At 48.7% G+C, this 21114-nt stretch overlaps 1 pseudogene; it reads right to left on the bottom strand.

The window, feature by feature from the left end:
• Positions 1-6688: 6688 nt before the first annotated feature.
• On the bottom strand, positions 6689-19359 carry LOC144603006 (butyrophilin subfamily 1 member A1-like; annotated as a pseudogene).
• Between the last annotated feature and the right edge of the window lie 1755 nt (positions 19360-21114).

The raw sequence follows: 21114 nt of genomic DNA, 5'->3' as shown, positions 1-21114 counted from the left end.
GCCCTCTGGTCCTCGATTCCCCGACTCTGGGACCGGGGTTCCACAGGGAAACCGCGCCGGGTTTCGGGAAGTGGGGGTAAAGTAGGACGGGAGGGAGGGGGTTAGTGAGGATGCAGCAGCTGTAATGTCTGCAACAGTCGGAGTAAAGGTTCGTGTTTTAGCTGCCCACACACAGCGCAGGAATGTGGGACAAACAAAAGTATTTATTAACTCGCTCTCCTGTGTTGAAATATTTCTCTTGTGTGTATAAAAAAACCTGTTACTTTCACGGAGAGAAGCTCCATGGAAACACGCCCTTCGGCCCACTGGGTATGTTCACGAATCCGACCGCACTCATTAATGCTCCCACGTTGCCATCAACTGCCCACAGATCCCATCCCCCAGATTCATACAAGGGCGATGTACAGCGGCCAATCTGCCGAGACATCAGCTCGTCTTTTGGACGCGAAAGAACCCGGAGCACCCGGGCAAATCCATGCGGTTCTGGGGAGAACGTGCAAACTCCACATAGGGAGCAGTGGAGGTTAGGCTCCAAGCTGGATCACTGCAACTGTGCGGCAGTGACTCTACTATCTGAGCCACTGAACTCCAGGTTCAGTTCAATTAATATGTTCCCAGCAGTAACACATTAACCTCCGTCTCAGCGCAGTTTGTTCCCGCGCTCGCTGCTCGGGACGCCACCGGCGCCACAGAGTTTCAGAGAGTGTAGCAAGGAGTTCCCTTCTTGCCCATCGCGGCCACTTCGCGCCCGTCACAGACTGAACGTGGCCGCTGGAAATAAACAAATCCCGGTGACCGAACAGCTCTCCCGAGCGAGGACTCACCGATTGCCGCCTCCCTCCCTGACCCGCACCGCACCGGCTCCCGCTCTCTCCGCTCTCCCGACCGGCCAGACTCGCCGCTCCGGCCCCGACAACCAACCGAGGTCTCGGCCTGAGCAGCGCCCCGGGGGCAATGGGCCGGGCCGGGGCAGCGGGGTTTCACTATCACCCAATCCCGCTGGCAAACAGGGGAGTGACCGCTGTGTCCCAGCGGCTCCGGCGCCCTCAGTTGTCCCGGAGCCCCGCTCACCTGATCAATCCCCGGCCGGGACCCTCCGCTTCCCCTCCCCGGCCGGGACCATCCTCCGTGCCCGCTCCCTGTCCCCGCTCCCCGGGGGCCGAGTCTGTAACCGGCGCCCAGCAACAGCGCGGAGCAACCGGCGTCAGAGAGACCGCTTTCCTCAGCGTGGAATCACACAGGGAAACGGTGGCCGCCGGGGGAGAGAAATCGGCTCAAGTTGTCATGAAATGGACGCGATAAATGGGCGGGGAGGGGAATGGGGAACAAGGTTAAGAACAGCTTCTACCATCAGGACATCAGGCTTCTGAACTCAGAAACACATTTCACATCATATATGTTGATTATTTTATTATTGTCTTTTTATCTTACTAATGTCTTTTTTATCTTATTTATCCTTGGAATATTACTGCTGAGGTGACCCGTTGTCTTGTCAAATACATTTCATTCTACCGTTGACCCTGTGCCAACCTACATATGACAACAACAAAATTAAAAATTAATTAAATTAAGTTAATTAAAAATTAAATTAAATTAGGTGATGAATTTGTGACCAGCACATTTCATGCGCAAACTCGTCTAACCACAAGTGTCTGTGTGTTTATAAAGCCAAGCGTAAGGCACATGATCTGTATAGCCCCGTTTATTGTTAGCACAGAGATTCATTGGTGAAAATTACCCCAAAAAATCATGTAATCCTTGTTATTCGGTTCATTTGTCGATGTTATGTGGTGGCATCGTTCCAACAGTCCTGTAAATATATTCGCTCCACCTAATAATCCCTTCCTCCAAACGTTTTACTGGAACGTGTAAATAACACCTATCCATGTTCTCCACAGATGATGCCTGACCCGCTGAGTTACTCCAGCACTCTGTGAAACGTCACCTATCCATGTTCTCCACAGATGCTGCCTGACCCGCTGAGTTACTCCAGCAATCTGTGAAACGTCACCAATCCATGTTCTCCACAGATGCTGCCTGACCCGCTGAGTTACTCCAGCACTCTGTGAAACGTCACCTATCCATGTTCTCCACAGATGCTGCCTGACCCGCTGAGTTACTCCAGCACTCTGTGAAACGTCACCTATCCATGTTCTCCACAGATGCTGCCTGACCCGCTGAGTTACTCCAGCAGTCTGATTTCATTGGGATCGTCTCTCGAAACGGGGCGACACAGTACCAGGTGCCCAATACACACACTCTCAGCAGGGAAACAGGCCCTTCGGCCCACCTCGTCCATACCGACCACGATGCCCCATCTACACTAGTCCCACCTGCCCGCATGTGCCCCATAGCCCTCTGAACCTTTCCTATCCATGCACCTGTCTAAATGTTTTTAAATATTGTTATATTTCCCCTGCTGCCTGCCCTGTCCGACCAGGTGAGTTTTGTGTCGCTGCTCACCCCGCAGTACCGGCTCTCAGCAGCAGGTGGGGGTGCTGCGCCGTCAAACTGCACCGCGCTCTGGACAGCTCGCCATCGCCATCGTCTTGTTGCAAGCGGCATTACAACTCTCCCGGACTGAGACCTGAAAGACCCATCTCAGGTCATTAGACAGGAACAGAATGAGATAATTCGGCCCATTAAGTCTGTTTGGATGAAGGGATTAAAATTACCATTAGCAAATTTTCAGATGATACAAAGCTGGGTGGTAGTGTGAACTGTGAGGAAGATGCTATGAGGTTACAGGGTGACTTGGACAGGTTGTGTGAGTGGGCGGATGATTGGCAGATGCAGTTTAATATGGATAAGTGTGAGGTTACCCACTTTGGTGGTAAGAATAGGAAGGCAGAGTATTATCTGAATGGTGTCAAGTTAGGAAAAGGGGACGTACAACGAGATCTGGGTGTCCTAGTGCATCAGTCACTGAAAGGAAGCATGCAGGTACAGCAGGCAGCGAAGAAAGCCAATGGAATGTTGGCCTTCATAACAAGAGGAGTTGAGTATAGGAGCAAAGAGGTCATTCTGCAGATGTACAGGGCCCTAGTGAGACCGCATCTGGTCTCCAAATTTGAGGAAGGATATTCTTGCTATTCAGGGCGTGCAGCGTAGGTTCACGAGGTTAATTCCCGGGATGACGGGACTGTCATTTGTTGAAAGACTGGAGCGACTAGGCTTGTATACACTGGAATTTAGAAGGATGAGGGGGGATCTTATCGAAACATATAAGATTATTAAGGGGTTGGACACGTTAGAGGCAGGAAACATGTTCCCAATGTTGGCGGTGTCCAGAACGAGGGGCCACAGTTTAAGATTAAGGGGTAGGCCATTTAGAACGGAGACGAGGAAAAACTTTTTCAGTCAGAGAGTGTTAAATCTGTGGAATTCTCTGCCTCAGAAGGCAGTGGAAGCCAGTTCTCTAAATGCATTAAAGATAGAGCTGGATAGAGCTGTTAAGGATAGCGGAGTCAGGGGGTATGGGAAGAGAGGGCAGGAACGGGGTACTGATTGAGAATGATCAGCCATGATCACAGTGAATGGTGGTGCTGGCTCGAAGGGCCGAATGTCCTACTCCTGCACCTATTGTCTATTGTCTATTGTCTACTAATCTACAGATGCGCCGCAGAAAGCATTCAATCGGTGGGAAGGAACTGCAGATGCTGGTTTACACCGAAGATACGTTGGGTTTACGTCCAAAATGCTGGAGTAACTGAGCGGGACAGGAAGCATCTCTGGAGATTAGGAATGGGTGATGTTTCGGGACGAGACCCTTCTTCAAATTCTGGATGGACCACAGCGTGAAATTGCAGAGAGTTGTGGACGCAGCCCAAACCATCACGCAAACCAACCTCCCCTTCCATTGACTCAAGGAGTCATAGAGTGATACAATATGGAGACAGGCCCTTCGGCCCAACTTACCCACACCGCCCAACATGCCCCAGCTACACGAGTCCCACCTGCCTGCGCTTGTTCCATATCCATCCAAACCTGTCCTATCCATGTACCTGTGTAGACAAGAAATGCAGATGCTAGTTTAAATCGAAGGTAGACCCAAAATGCTGGAGTAACTCAGTGGGTCAGGCAGCATCTCCGGAGAGAAGGAATGCGTGACGTTTCGGGTCTAGATCATGTACCTGTCTAACTGTTTCATAAACGATGGGTTAGTCCCAGCCTCAACTACCTCCTCTGGCAGCTTATTCCATACATCCACCACCCTTTGTGTGAAAAATTTACCCCTCACGTTCCTGTTAAACCTTTCCCCCTTCACCTTGAACCTATGTCCTCTGGTCCTCAATTCCCCTACTCTGGGCAACAGACTCTGTGCATCGACCTGATCTATTCCTCTCGTGATTTTGTACACATTTACGCTTCGTGCTGCCTCTGCAAGACCACAATTACACCCACCTGGTTTTATTTCCACTCTCACCGCGGTTTAACGATGCGGAAATAATAATAATAATAATAATAATGCATTTCATTTATATAGCGCTTTTCAAACACTCAAAGACGCTTTACAGGGATTTCTAGAACATAGAGAAGTGAATAAATAGATAAATAAGTAAACGAACAGAGAAAGGAGACAGAAGGTGAGGTGAACTTCAGTGGTTGAAGGCAGTGCTGAACAGGTGAGACTTCAGTGATGTTTTGAATGTGGTGAGTGAGGAGGAGTCCCTGTCCCCCCAGGATCTGAGTTTGGTCCGGATGGGGGGGGGGGACAGGAGATTGGCAGCAGCAGAGCGGAGGGTGCAGGTGGGAGTGTGCCCGTGGAAGAGGTCAGTCAGGTAGGATGGGGCCAGGTTACGGAGGGCTTTGTAGGTCATGAGGAGAATTTTGTACTGGATTCTCTGGGGGATGGGTAGCCAGTGGAGTTTGTAAATGACGGGGGTGATATGGTCACGGATCGGGGAGCGGAGTTTTGAATGTATTGAAGTTTACTGATGATTTTTGAGGGTGAGCCATAGAGGAGGCTGTTGCAGTAGTCCAGACGGGAGGTGATGAAGGCGTGGATGAGGGTTTCTGCAGCTGTGGAGGAGAGGGATGGACGGAGACGGGCAATGTTTTTGAGGTGGAAGAAGGCTGTCTTTGTGATGTGTTTGATGTGTTTGTCGAAGGAGAGGCTTTGATCAAAGATGATTCCAAGATTCCGGATGTGAGGGGAGGTGGATACTGGGAGACCATCAATATTGAGGATGAAGTTTTGGGTGGATTTGGTGAGCGTTTTTGGACCAATGATGATGATTTCAGATTTGTTGCAGTTGAGTTTGAGGAAATTTGATTGAAGCCAAGATTTTATTTCAGTGATGCAGTTTGTCAGTGTAGAGTGTGTGGTGGTGGAGATTGACTTGGTGGAGATGAGGAGCTGGATATCATCGGCGAAGCAGTGGAAGTTGAGACCATGACGGCGGATTAATTGACCAAGGGGGAACAGGTAGAGGATGAAGAGGAGGGGGCCAAGGACTAAGCCTTGGGGGACACCTTGGGGGGGGGGAGGGGAGCGGTGGGGGATTTACAGTTGTTAATGGAGATGAACTGGTGCCTGTCAGAGAGGTAAGATTTGAACCAGGATAGGGCTGTGCCGGTGATTGTTAAAGGAGGTTTCAAGTCGGGTGAGGAGAATGGGGTGATTTATGGTGTCAAAGGCGGCGCTGAGGTCAAGTAGGATGAGGATGTTGAGGTTGCCAGCGTCGGAGGAGAGGAAAAGGTCGTTTGTGATTTTGAGGAGCGCAGTTTCAGTACTGTGGTTGGAGCGGAATCCGGATTGGAAAGTTTCTTACAGGTTATTGGCAGAGAGGTGGTATTTGAGTTGGGAAGCTACAGCACGTTCCAAAACTTTGGACAGAAAGGGTAGGTTGGAGATTGGTCTGAAGTTGTTTGGGGTGTCAGGGTTGAGACCAGGTTTTTTCAGAATGGGGGTGACAGCAGCAATTTTGAGGGATGGCGGGACGATGCCAGTTATAACTCCATAACAAGAGGATTTGACTATAGGAGCAAAGAGGTCCTTCTGCAGTTGTTCATGGCCCTAGTGAGACCACACCTGGAGTACAGTGTGCAATTTTGGTCTCCAAATTTGAGGAAGGACATTCTTGCCATTGAGGGAGTGCAGCGTAGGTTCACCAGGTTAATTCTCGGGATGGCGGGACGGTCGTATGTTGAAAGACGAGCGATTGTGCTTGTATACACTTGAATCCAGAAGGATGAGAGGGGATCTTATTGAAACATATAAGATTATTAAGGATTGGACACGCCAGAGGCAGGAAACATGTTCCCAATGTTGGGCGAGTCCAGAACCAAGGGCCACAGTTTAAGAATAAGGGGTAGACTATTTAGAACGGAAAAACGGTTTTCACACAAAGAGTTGTAAATCTGTGGAATTCTCTGCCTCAGAAGGCAGTGGAGGCCAATTCTCTGGATGCTTTCAAGAGAGCGTTAGATAGAGCTCTTAATGATAGCTGAGTCAGGGGGTATGGGGAGAAGGCAGGAAAGTGGTACTGATTGTGGATGATCAGCCATCATCACAGTGAATGGCGGTGCTGGCTGGAAGGGCCGAATGGCCTCCTCCTGCACCTGTTGTCTATTGGAATTTGGGGATTAAAATGGGAGCCGTTCAGCGCCGACCTGTTGTCCACCGGGTTTCTGCCCCACAGCCCCTGAGCACCGCCCCTGACGACGGTCCCGAGACCCGACACTTTTACACACCTGGAGCGGATCCCGAACAGATTCTCAGCCACTTTCCACGCAGAGTCCAGAAGAAAGGATAAAGTTTCTCTGTGAATTTGTTCCCAGTGAAGGTGTGGAGATGGGACTTGGTGTCCGCGTCGTAAAATGAAACTGCCCCGGACTCGTAACTGAGATAAACTCCCACCCTCCCGGGGATGGGACGGGCGGGGAGAGGGGATGGAGGGGAGGTGAGTGCATCAAACTTGTCATACCACCGCTGGATGCTCCAGACTCCAGTCTCCGGGGTCAGTGCGACCTCTCCCTCCCTCTCCACAGACTCTGTGGCGACTCCCAGACTCCAGACCTCACTCCCCACCACCTCCACCTCCCAGTAATGTCTCCCCGATGTGAATCCCTACGATCCCAGCACACATGTACTGACTGTAAACCACTTCCCGGTGTCAGGGAGACTCCTCTCTATCCCGGTCTGTCTCACCCTCTTCCGATCCTCAGACACCTCGAGCTCCGGATGCGCTGTTTCCACATCCAGGGTGACGGAGACTGGGGGGAGAAGCAGAGAATCAGAGAATCCCCGGGGGTCGGGGGGAGACTCGGGCAGCGCGGCCCCGGGACCGGGGGAGAGGCCTCTCGGCCTCGGGCACAGGCGGGCGGACAACTGGACGATATCCCGGGGATTTCCCGCCCGCCAACATCCCACGGACAAAAACATGTTTCCCGGCGTTTCCGAATCGGGGTGGAAGTGGAGGGGAACTGGGTGAACGGTGAGAAATAAAAACAAACTGCTGGAGGAAGTCCGCGGGTCAGGCAGCACATGTGTAAGGAAATGACAGAACACGTTCAGGTCGGGACGCTGCTTCATTCTCATGCTCCCCTCTGCTCCCCCGGTACAAAGAGGACAATACTCGTAACATACATGTATGTGCGCGCGCGTGCGTGTGTGTGTGTGTGTGTGTGTGTGTGTGTGTGTGTGTGTGTGTGTGTGTGTGTGTGTGTGTGTGTGTGTGTGTGTGTGTGTGTGTGTGTGTGTGTGCGTGCGTGCGTGCGTTTGTACATATGCACACACACAGTCACACATACACAAACATATACACACGCGCACAATCATAAACACATTCACACACCTACATACACAGACACAAACATATACACACGCACACTCATTCATAGACTCACACACACACACACACACAGACACACACACGTACATAGACACACACACACATATACAAACATATACACACACGCACACTCATAAACACATTCACACAGTAGTGTAAGAAAATAACTGCAGATGTTGGTACAAATCGAAGGTATTTATTTCACAAAATGCTGGAGTAACTCAGCAGGTCAGGCAGCATTTCGGGAGAGAAGGAATGGGTGACGTTTCGGGTCGAGACCCTTCTTCAGGCTGACCTGCTGAGTTACTCCAGCATTTTGTGAAATAAACACATTCACACACACACATACACAAACACACACACACATACATAGACATACACACAAACACACATACAGACACACATACATACACTCACACACGTATGCACACATACACACACACACTTATGCACACACACACACAGATGCATAGACACACATATGCACAGACACGCACACATACACACTCACACTGATGGATATTCACTTTCCAAGCCAAAGGCTTGTTCACTCCTTAGGTCCAAATGCTTTTTGCTCAACTCAGATTTTTAGCACAGTAACTGCCCGGGGTTCAAGATGTTTGTTGTTCAGTGAGTTAGGAATCTAATCATGGAAACAGAAAATTTCATTCAGACCTTCGAGCCAGCACCGCCATTCAATATGATCATGGCTGATCATCCAGAATCTGTACCCCGTTCCTGCTTTCTCCCCATGTCCCTTGATTCCGTTAGCCCTCAGAGCTCTATCTAACTCTCTCTTGAAAACATCCAGTGAATTGGCCTCCACTGCCTTCTGTGGCAGAGAATTCCACAGATTCACAACTCTCTGGGTGAAAATGTTTTTGCTTATCTCAGTTCTAAATGGCCGACCCCCTTATTCTTAAAATGTAACCCCTGGTTCTGGACTTCCCCAACATGCGGAACATTTTTTCTGCATCTAGCCTGTCCAATCCCTTGAGAATTGTATATGTTTCTACAAGATCCCCATCTTATCCTTTTAAATTCCAGTGAATACAAGCCTAGTCGACCCATTCTTCCATCATATGTCAGTCCCGCCATCCCGGAAATAACCTGGTGAACCTACGCTGCACTCGCTCAATAGCAAGAATGTCCTTCCTCAAATTAGGAATCCTTCCTCATGACAATACCCAGTCTATGACGTCTGCCCTCCAGTTGGTTCCTCTGCATATTGGCTTAGAAAACCATCCCGTATACATTCTATGAAATCCTCCTCCTCTGTGTTGTTACCAATTTAGTAGGCCCAAAATATATGTAGATTAAAGTCACCCATGATAACTGATGAACTGCTTGTTCCTCCGCAACTCATTGGTATGTTATCCTCAATTGTTAGAATTATACTTGTGTTTTGGAAATCCTTTGTAAACTATGACCTCCGTTAAAATTACTCCTCAGAATTAAACGTGCTTCATTTAAAACTATAACTGTGTTTATTCTGCGTCGTTAGCTGGAAGTGACCGCGTCTTGGGTGGGAGGGAGGACCCACGGCTGTGAATAGTGATTATTGACACCTAACCCCTTCAGCAGTGAGCACAGCAGTGAAATAAGTCAGTCTTTGAGATATAAGTTGATGCAGTGTAACCCCCTTATAGCGAGAGCACTTGTAGGTGCTTTTGGCAGATAACACTGACACGCAGTCACACAGACACAGACAAGCATTCACATACTACAACACACACACACTCACTCACACACACCCACACTCAATCACGTACACACACACACAGTCCCACACACACGCACTCACACACTACACACTCACACACACACACACACACACACACACACACACACACACACACACACACAGGCACACAGGCACACAGTCACACACACACACAGACACTCTCACGCGCACTCACACACACACAGGCACACACATGCACACAGTCACACACACACACTCTACACTCACACACACACGGTCACACACAGACACGCACACCACACTCACGTAAACCAAGATCTTACCTTGGTGGCCAAGTATCCTCTTCCACTCTGAAAACAGAAACAACAAACAAGACTGAAGAAAACTCGCTGGAATCTCATCTACTATTAATTTCATAGCAAAGAGCTTTAAATGTGTAGAGATGCTTCCCGTGGACCCCCTGCGGTTTCACTACAAGCTGACCATGGTGATCATTTTGCTTCACATTGTTACCTACAGTCACTCTCCACCATATATATCTCTGCGGTTTAGTAGGATATCGTGCCCACATTTCCTCACCAGTCCATCCCACAGCTAAAGCTCAGATATGTGGACACTGAGACCCGCTGATGGCAAATGCTGTTTTTGCCAGAGTTCAGCTGACCGGATTTTAAGGGATTCCCCAGGTTGCACCAGCTGATGGAAACAAATTGACAGGTTTGGTCCGGAAATTCTGAGCCCCCCTCGGTCATGGCTGACCATGGGTGAGAGATGTGTGGTCGGATGCAAGCCTGGGCGATGTCACATGAAGGACAGGCTGTTGCCCATGCAGCACGTCCCCCCTCTCCACGTTGCTGATCGATCCAAAGGAACAGCAGGGCCATTACAGTTTGGCACCAGCGCCGTGGCAGGAGCTGCCAGGACGAGGTTGTAGACAACGACGAACTGCCTTCGGGATGAGATATAGAAGGGAGGGGGAGAAAGAGAGAAAGAGGCAAAAACATGGCAAACATGTACAGCACACCGATGCACACGCGCGCAGACTCGTGCAACCTCATGCACTTGTGTGCATACAGTTCTATGGTCATCCCAGGATCAGGATGGAGAATAATCCGGTCACCTAACTTGTTTCGTTGAAAAACCTGTGAGATACCCAGACTACAATGCAGCAGTGTGTGTGTGTGAGTGCGTTTGTGTGTGTGTGAGTGTGTGCGTGTGTGCGTGTGTGTGTGTTTGTGTGTGTGTGTTTGTGTGAGTGTGTTTGTGAGTGTGTGTGAGCGTGTGTGTGTGCGAGTATGATTGTGTGTGTGAATGTGTGTGTGTGTGTGACTGTGTGTGTGTGTGAATGTGTGTGTGTGAATGTGTATGTGAATGTGTGTGCGTGTGAATGCGTGTGCGTGTGAATGCGTGTGTGTGCGTGAGTGTGTGTGCGCGTGTGTGTGTGCGTGTGTTTGGTGGGGAGGGGTGAGGAACATACCTGACTGAACAAGGGGTGTCCATTGTCCTAAAAAGAAAGAGGAAAGGTAAGGCATGAATAAAGTCCATCAGAACACGCATCAGTGGACAAAGGCCCAGGTTTGTTTTAAGGACACATTCATAGCGAGGGGATTTGAGTATAGGAGCAGGGTGGTTCTGCTGCAGTTGTACAGGGCCTTGGTGAGACCACACCTGGAGTATTGTGTACAGTTTTGGTCTTCTAATTTGAGGAAAGACATTCTTGCCATAGAGGGAGTACAGAGAAGGTTCACCAGATTGATTCCAGGGATGGCAGGACTTTCATATGAAGAAAGACTGGATAGACTAGGCTTATACTCGCTGGAATTTAGAAGACTGAGGTACTGATTGAGAGTGATCAGCCATGATCGCATTGAATGGCGGTGCTGGCTCGAAGGGCTGAATGGCCTACTCCTGCACCTATTGTCTATTGTCTATTGTCTATTGTCTATTGTCTATTGGGATCTTATAGAAACATATAAAATTCTTAAGGGGTTGGAGAGGCTAGATGCAGGAAGATTGTTCCCGATGTTTGGGAAGCCCAGAACCAGGGGTCACAGCTTAAGGATAAGGGGGCAGTCTTTTAGGACCGAGATGAGAAAACATTTCTTCACACAGAGAGTGGTGAGTCTGTGGAATTCTCTGCCACAGAAGGTAGTTGAGGCCAGTTCATTGGCTATATTTAAGAGGGAGTTAGATGCGGCCCTTGTGGTCAAGGGGTATGGAGAGAAGGCAGGTACAGGATACTGAGTTGGATGATCAGCCATGATCATATTGAATGGCGGTGCAGGCTCGAAGGGCCGAATGGCCTACTCCTGCACCTATTTTCTATGTTTCTATGTTAAGGATTCGAGCAACAGATTAAAGGTGCTAGCCTGGGTTTAACCTCCCACTGCGTGAATCCCTGCCTGTGTTGCCCTGCTGTGTCACGGTGTAGGTACACGCCACGCCATGACCTTGCTCCACCACGTGGGTGTCTCTGGTCCCCAATACACCTACTAACACAGCTATGGCCGAGTAGGGAAGTCACTGGGGAGCAGGATGTAAGTATGCTTGTCCCACGGCTGTACTCTGGTATCATTCCCATTGCTCTACCTGTTGGACGTATATGGCTTGATCTCATTCATGTATAATATGATGATTTAATGGGATAAAACATAGCCAAAATATTCTCACTGTGTCTGAGTACAAGGAGCAATAATAAACCAACGATAGACACAGAAAGCTGGAGTAACTCAGCGGGACAGACAGCATCTCTGGAGAGAAGAAAGTTTCGTGTCGAGACCCTTCTTCCTAATAATAAACCAACGGCAGGATTCGGTTTAGGGTTTTCGGTGTATTATTGTCACGTGTGATGAGGTACAGTGAACAGCTTTGTTTCGCATGCCATCCAATCGGATCAGATAATACGATGCATAAATACTTTCAAGTCCAACTCAAGTCCAATAGGTAGAGCAAAGGGGGAGATACATAGTGCAGAATGTAGTTCTCAGCATTGTAGCGCATCAGTTCCACAGACAATGTCCAATGTCCGCAATGGGGTCGAGGTGAATCGGACTGTGCCCCAGCTTATGGAAGGGCCATTTAGATGCCTGATAACAGGGCGGAATAAGCTGTACCTGAGTCTGGTGGTGCGCGCTTTCTAGCTTCTGTACCTCCTGTCGGACGGGTGCAAGAAAAAGAATGAACGACTGGGGGTGGGACAGGGACAAGTCTTTGATAATGTTGGCTGCGTTTCCGAGGCAGCGTGAAGTGTAGATGGAGCCAATTGTGGGGAGTTTAATCTGTGTGATGGACTGCGCTACATCTACAATGGTGGGGAGTGTGGTGTGTGTGATGGACTGGGCTACATATACAATGGTGGGGAGCGGGGTGTGTGTGCGGGACTGGGCTACATCTACAATGGTGGGGAGTGTGGTGTGTGTGAAGGACTGGGCTGCATCCACATCTATCAGCAATTTCTTGTGATCCCGGCTGGACATGCTGAATTTCCTCAGTCTCATAAGCAAGTGGACATTGGGTGGCATCTTGGTTGTTGCTTCACTCTGCCTGGTCCACAACAGATCAGTGGGAATATTAACACCGAGATACATGAGGCTCACAACCACTTGCACTTCGGCACCAGTGATGCTGATTGGGGCCTGTACTCCATCGGCATTACTGAAATTAACGCACAAACCCGCACGTCTTCGGGATGTGGGAGCACCCGGAGGACACCGGTCACAGGGAGAACATGCAAACTCCACACAGACAGCACCCGAGGTCAGGATCGAACCTATTTCTCTGGCGCTGTGAGATATCAATTCTACCAGCAGCGCCACCGTGTCGCTATTCCTTCTCTTTTGTGAATATTTCTATACTAAATTCTTACCAAGTTCTACGATGGATTTGCGCCGTTCCAGCTCTGGAAGGGGAAACCAGTGTTACATTGAAACAACGAGCATCAGGGACAATGAACATCAGAGTCAGGAGGCACTGGAAATAAGTGCAGCACAATGAGGGAAGTTCCACGTGCGCACACAGATGTCACATCTGCCCGTTTACCCCATTCCCCCGCCTCCCGGACCACTGATACTCTCTCCAGGCCCAGGGGCAACAATTACCACTGGAAGGTCAGAGCCCGCGGAGAGTGCTCTGGTTTCCCGCGGAGAGTGCTCTGGTTTCCCACTGAAGTTACACTGGGAATCAGGGATTTCCTGACCCGCATCTCACGCTGTTGTTTAACGCACCTTTAATGCGTCTGTTTTGTTTCACGTTCCAATAAAACACAGCACCGTTGGCGGCAATGAGAAGACAAATGGTGAGGACGAGCGGCAGGACCCCAGTCAGGAACGCCAGGGAACATTTCATCTGCAGAGTGAAGACAGTGAATCAGACAGTGACAGTGTCTCACACACACGCACACGCACGCACGCACACGCACGCACGCACACGCACGCACACACATTTGCACACACACACACGCACACACACACACACGCACACACACACCTGCACACACACACACCTGCACACATACACACGCACGCACGCACGCACACATACACACACACCTGCACACGCACACACACCTGCACACACACACACACCTGCACACACACACACCTGCACACACACACACACGCACGAACACGCACACAGATACACGCACACAGATACACACACACATACACACACACACAGATACACACATACACACACACATACACGCACACACACAAACATACACACATGCACACATACACTCATACACACATAAGCACACACACATACACACACACACATAGACACACACACACACATATACACATACACACACACACATATACACACATGCACATATACATACAAATACACATACATATACATTACATATACATATATACACATATATACATATATATACCAGTTTATGTACGAGCATATATACTGTATATATCTGTAACAATATATATCTTCACTTGGGCTTTTAATGTAATTCCCAGGATGAATTTTGGTGCGTGTGGGAGGAGCCAGCCACTTGGTCTAGATGATGCCCCAACATGGTCCATGCCGGACAACGCCACAGATTGTTGGTCCTCCCTTCCATGGGGTGGCAGCAGCGGTTTGCAATGTGGTGCATCCCGACAGGCACACGTGGAACCTCGCTCTCCCAGCGGGCAGAGCAGCGACTGGATGGAAGTTTACAGTGGCGGGCAATTAGATACTCATGGGTTACACACTCACCACACTCACCACATTCAAAACATCACTGAAGTCTCACCTGTTCAGTACTGCCTTCAACCACTGAAGGTCACCCCACCTTCTGTCTAAATCCCTGTAAAGCGTCTTTGAGTATATGAAAAGCGCTATATAAATGTAATGTATTATTATTATTATTATTATTATTATTATTATTACCCTTGTAGACTTGGACAGAGAGCCTTCAATTCGGGGTAGTCATGAAAATACAACGTTGGAGGTGACGCTTCTGTTTATACCGCGTCCCCACAACTATTCAGATCAAAGCTTCATCTACATTCACAGTCTTGTGATTCACTCAGACACTGGTGTCAGGGTGATTCAAGTGAACCCAACCCAATGGAACTGATTCCTCTTTCCCCCGCACTGGGGCCACTGCCTGACGACTTGGAGCCCATTTCCCCCACAATGATTATGGACCCCTATGGCAACTGCATGACCCCATTCGCCCGGTGCCAATTTCCACATGTCTCGGGTAGTCATCCAGACACCGTTCCCTTCACGGTTCTGCTTTGTAATCGGACCATGACGGCTCCATCAGGAGAACGTTCATCCCAGTCCTAGCGGCGTCAATGGTTCCCATGTGGTCAATGTGACAGGACCGTGCGTGACAATGTTCTGTCAGTCCTCATGGTTTGTCCATTTAAGACCTTTCAGGAGAGCGTCATGGATTTAAAAGAGTTTGTGTCGATGTCAAACCTGTTTGGACAAGTTGTGCACTCAGTTGGCCTTTCATGCAGATGAATGAAGGAATACGTTTATTGGCCAAGTATGTGCACATACAAGGAATGTGCCTTGGTGCTCCGCTCACAAATGACAACACAAACAATAGACATTAGACAATAGACAATAGGTGCAGGAGGAGGTCATTCGGCCCTTCGAGCCAGTACCGCCAATCAATTTGATCATGGCTGATCATTCTCAATCAGTACCCCGTTCCTGCCTTCTCCCCATACCCACTGACTCCGCTATCCTTAAGAGCTCTATCTAGCTCTCTCTTGAATGCATTCAGAGAATTGGCCTCCACTGCCTTCTGTGAATTCCACAGATTTACAACTCTCTGACTGAAAAAGTTTTTCCTCATCTCAGTTCTAAATGGCTTACCCCTTATTCTTAAACTGTGGCCCCTTGTTCTTGACTCCCCCAACATTGGGAACATGTTTCCTGCCTCTAACGTGTCCAAACCCTTAATAATCTTATACATTTCGATAAGATCTCCTCTCATCCTTCTAAATTCCAGTGTATACAAGCCTAGTCGATCCAGTCTTTCAACTTACGACAGTCCCGCCATTCCGGGAATTAACCTAGTAAACCTACGCTGCACGCCCTCAATAGCAAGAATATCCTTCCTCAAATTTGGAGACCAAAACTGCACACAGTCCTCCTGGTGCGGTCTCACTAGGGCCCTGTACATCTGCAGAAGTACCTCTTTGCTCCTATACTCAACTCCTCTTGTTATGAAGGCCAACATTCAATTGGTTTCTTCACTGCCTAACATGCAGTTAACAATTAAGAATTAATTATGATGCAGATTTAAAAGGCTGTAAAGCAGCAGGATCGGCGCATACATTAAACTTTCTTAAAAAATCAGTGATAATTTCCCGACAGAAGTGAGATGTGGCTGAACCGTCAGTGAGAAACATGTGAATACCTCAGTGAACATTCTGGGCAGTCGAGGTTTCAATGGAATATAAATCTCTTCATACTTCAATGATCAAACAGAAATGTTTACCAACCTGATATCTTAACGATTGCCTCATTTTTTAAGTTAAATCGTTTGTTCTCAACAACACACTTGAACTTGTTCGTTGACTGCCTCGTTACTGTCACCTGGCTCTCCACATTTTTAAGACCTTCTGTATCTTCATGGTATCTTGTTTCAGCTTGTGGTAAAACCTGTCCATCCTCGCCGTTCCACACCATCTCTGGTCCAGGATACCATCCACCGGATTTACACACGAGCTGGATTCCATCTCCCTGGTATCCCAGCAACTGAATCCGGGGCTTACTCCCCAAAACTGCATCAGTGACAGATGTAGAAATAACAATAGTCAGGAAGAATAGCAACTTCGACCAGACAGCATTTTGTTCAAGGTGCCAAACCCTCTTGCAACAATACTTATACAATTTACAATGATTTCTTGTTCCAATGAAAAGTCTTTGAGCTGAAACATCAACTCTGCTTCTCTCTCCCCAGACGCTGCCTGTCCTGCTGAGTGTTTTCAGCATTTCAGTAAATAAATCCAAGGTGGGGTTACATGGTAAATGACTGGGCCCTGGAGAGTGTGGTGGGAAGGAGATCCCAACTACGGGTGTTGTCTGTTCGGAGTTGGTACGTTCTCCCCGTGACCTGCGTGGGTTTCCTCCGAGTTCTTCGGTTTCCTCCCACACTCCAATGACGTACGGGTCTGTAGATTAATTGGCTTGGTGTATGTGTAAATTATCGATAGTGTGTGTAGGATAGTGTTAATGTGCCAGCATCGCTGGTCGGTGTGGTGGGCCGAAGGGCCTGTTTCCGCGCTGTATCTCTAAAGTAAACATTCCTTTAAAGTTAATAATATCAATGCATTTACTTACTCACCTTGAACTCGCAGTTGAGCTGGAGATGCTTCATTCTCAGTTCTGTCTGTAACTGAACATGTATATTCCCCTTCATCAAGCCTCCTTACGTTCATTATTCTGAGGGAAATGTTCCCTTTGGCCAGTTCATCTTTAAACAGTTGGGCCCTTGCTCTGTAATCCTGGTGTTGAGCGTGGGCGTCACTTTCTCCATGTCTGTACACGAGGACTGGCGAGGCCAGACCTGACTTCCTCCACTGCACCTCCATGTCGCTGGTCAATATATCTGGCACAAGCTGACACTCGAACAGCACATCTCCACCTACAGTGGCTGCAAAACCACCATCACCCGGTACAATTACGGCAAATTCACCTGGGGATCAATGCAAATAATTGAAAACACAATTATTTAAGGAATCAATAATGTAAAAATAGAAAACAAAATTAACATCAGGAAAGTTGCATCGTTCTGTGCGCACAAAGACCAACAGCATTTATTTCATGAGGGCTTGAATACAAAAACAGGGATGTAATGCTGAGGCTCTCGAGGGCACTGGTAAGGTCGCATTTGGAGAATTGTGAGCAATTTTGGGCACCAGAACAGCGGAAGGACGAGCTGGCTCTGGAGAGAGTCCAGAAGTGGTATCTCAGAATGATCCCAGGAAACAAGCGTTTGACGGCACAAGTTTAGAAAGAAAACGTAAAAACATAGAAACATAGAAAATAGGTGCAGGAGGAGGCCATTCGGCCCTTTGAGCCAGCGCCGCCATTCATTGTGATCATGGCTGATCATCCACAATCAGTAACCCGTGCCTGCCTTCTCCCCATATCCTTTGATCCCACTAGCCCCCAGAGCTCTATCTAACTCTCTTTTAAATTCATCCAGTGATTTGGCCTCCACTGGCCTCTGTGGCAGAGAATTCCACAAATTCAAAACCCTATGGGGGAAAACGTTCCCTCTCACCAGAGTTTTAAATGGCCTCCGCTTTATTATTAGATTGTGACCCCTGGTTCCGTGCTCCCCCAACATTGGGAAAAATTTTCCTGCATCTAGCTTGTCCAGTCCTTTTATAATTCTATACGTCTTTATAAGATCCCCTCTCATCCTTCTAAACTAGTGAATACAAACCTAGTCTTTCCAATCTTTCCTCATATGACAGTCTCGTCATCCCACGGATTAACCGCATGAACCTGCGCTGCACTGCCTCAATATCAAGGGGGGGGGGGCTCAGTGAATGGCAGAGTAGACTTGATGGGCGGAATGACCCTAATCTGCTCCTATCACTTATGACTGGATGACCTTCTGAAGCCAGGATATTATCATTTTCACTGGCTGTTCACGATTTATTTTATATCTAAGGTTGGCGTCTCAACACCAATCCCCGTGGGGCACCACTATTTACATCTTCCCACCCAGGGAGAAAAAATACATTAGTCCCCACTCTCTGCTTCCTGGCCCATACATGGCCCATACATCAGGAGGTGCAGATCCAGAGCCAGCAACATTATGGGGGACCCCTACCACCCCAGCAACGGACTGTTCCAGCTGCTACGGTCAGGCAAACGTCTCCGGTGTCACGCTGTGAAATCATAGAGGATAAGTCGGAGTTTCGTCCCACAGGCCATCAGGACTGTTAACTCTCATATCACCAGGGACTAATTTAATTTACTGTAATTTTGTGTTAAAAAAAAATCTATTCTGTTTTGTAGTTTTAGCACAATCCGCAGGCGTTGCCGCTTTCATTTCACTGCACATCTGCTATATGTATGTGACAAATAAAGTTGACTTGACTTGACTTGATTATCCATGAGTATGAGGTTGCCTCCTGCTCCTGCAGTCCCCATCGTCGCCCACAGAGGGAGCAAGGACCTTGCACCTGATCGTATTAAGTGAAGTGGACAACTGCATTAAAATGGGCGATTTAAAATATGAATCTTCTGACTCCATGAAGACCCCTCCATGAGATTAAAGAAATATCAATCAGACAAGATGTTGTGGTTATTACCATGGACTAAGGTGAGGATCCCGTGCAGTAGCAACACAGCGCAGTGAAACAGTCCCATCCCAGTAGAGGGGTCAGTGCCTGAGGGAGAGGGGGAGAGAGAGGGAGAAGTGTTAGACCCGTGATGGGCGGGAAGCTGCGATCTCCCACCCCCCCCCCCCTCCCCTCCCCCTCCGTCCCCGCCGCCGGTGTCTACCACCCCCACTCACTGCTGACCGGGGGCTGAAAGGTCACCCCTTGTGCCGGGTGGCCAAGGACAACCGGTGGCTAAAGGACTCCAGTCCCCGCACCGATACCCCGGCTCCCTTTAGAATCTGCTCCTTGAGTCTCCTGTCACGAGGGTCGTGTCCGGGACGATCCTTCTCCCTGGAATTTCTTCAGTCACCCCGGCCATCAAACCTGTCAAAGGACAGAAATTGATTCTGAAGTCAAAAGATGTCGGAACAATAAAAATAATCGGGGGTGAGATGAGATTTGCGATTCATTTACGGAGTTGGGTGTCACTGACTGGGACATCTGTTATTCCCAGGTCGGCGCCGCCTGCAGCCACGCTTGTGGAATTCTCTCTGTCCGTGGACAGCGGATCATTGGATGTATTGAAAGAGGAGGTGGATATAAAGCACCTTCAACCATTTGCTGATTGGAAGCAGACTGCCTGTGTAGTCATTCCCCAGACTGCATTGTTCTGCTTTCTCTCTCAGAATACTTTACCTGCTTCACCATCTCAAAGGCTTTTTAATGCTTTTTGTCTCTGTAACGCACAGTCGAGGTGAACTCTGCAACTGAACAGTTATATCCGAGGCCTGTGTGGGAAGCGAAAGAAGGAAAATAAACAATAGGTGCAGGAAGAGGCCATTCAGCCCCTCAAGCCAGCACCGCCGTTCCATGTGACCATGGCTGATCATTCTCAATCAGTACCCCGTTCCTGCCTTCTCCCGATACCCCCAGACTGCGCTATCTTTAAGAGCTATATCTAGCTCTCTCTTGAAAGCATCCAGAGAATTGGCCTCCACTGCCTTCTGAGATAGAGAATTCCACAGATTTGCAACTCTCTGACGGAAGAAGTGTTTCCTCATCTCCGTTCTAAATGGCCTACCCCTTATTCTTAAACTGTGGCCCCTGGTTCTGGACTCCCCCAACATCGGGAACATGTTTCCTGCCTTTAACATGTCCAATCACTTAATAATCTTAGATGTTTCAATAAGATCCCCCCTGATCCTTCTAAATTCCAGTGTATTCTAGCCCAGTCGCTCCAGTCTTTCAACATACGATAGTCCCGCCATTCCGGAAATTAACCTAGTGAACCTACGCTGCATGCTCTCAATAGCAAGAATGTCCTTCCTCAAATTTGGAGACCAAAACTGCACAGTACTCCAGGCGTGGTCTCACCAGGGCTCACTACAACTGCAGAGGGACCTATTTGCTCCGATACTTAACTCCTCTTGTCATAAAGGCCAACATGCCATTCCTGCTGTACCCGCATGGTTACTTTCAGTGATTGATGAACAAAGACATGCAGACGCCATGGCTGAGATAAATGTCAACATTAGACACGAGTGAGGTGCTGGAATACTAGGTTACCCCTCAGATTCCGATTAAATCTTTTCCCCTTCACCTTGAACCTGTGCCCTCTGGTCCTCGATTCCCCGACTCTGGGACCGGGGTTCCACAGGGAAACCGCGCCGGGTTTCGGGAAGTGGGGGTAAAGTAGGACGGGAGGGAGGGGGTTAGTGAGGATGCAGCAGCTGTAATGTCTGCAACAGTCGGAGTAAAGGTTCGTGTTTTAGCTGCCCACACACAGCGCAGGAATGTGGGA

The sequence above is a fragment of the Rhinoraja longicauda genome, chromosome 19 (assembly GCF_053455715.1).
Source record: "Rhinoraja longicauda isolate Sanriku21f chromosome 19, sRhiLon1.1, whole genome shotgun sequence".
Lineage (NCBI taxonomy): Eukaryota > Metazoa > Chordata > Chondrichthyes > Rajiformes > Arhynchobatidae > Rhinoraja > Rhinoraja longicauda.
This window is presented reverse-complemented; position numbering and strand designations above follow the sequence as displayed.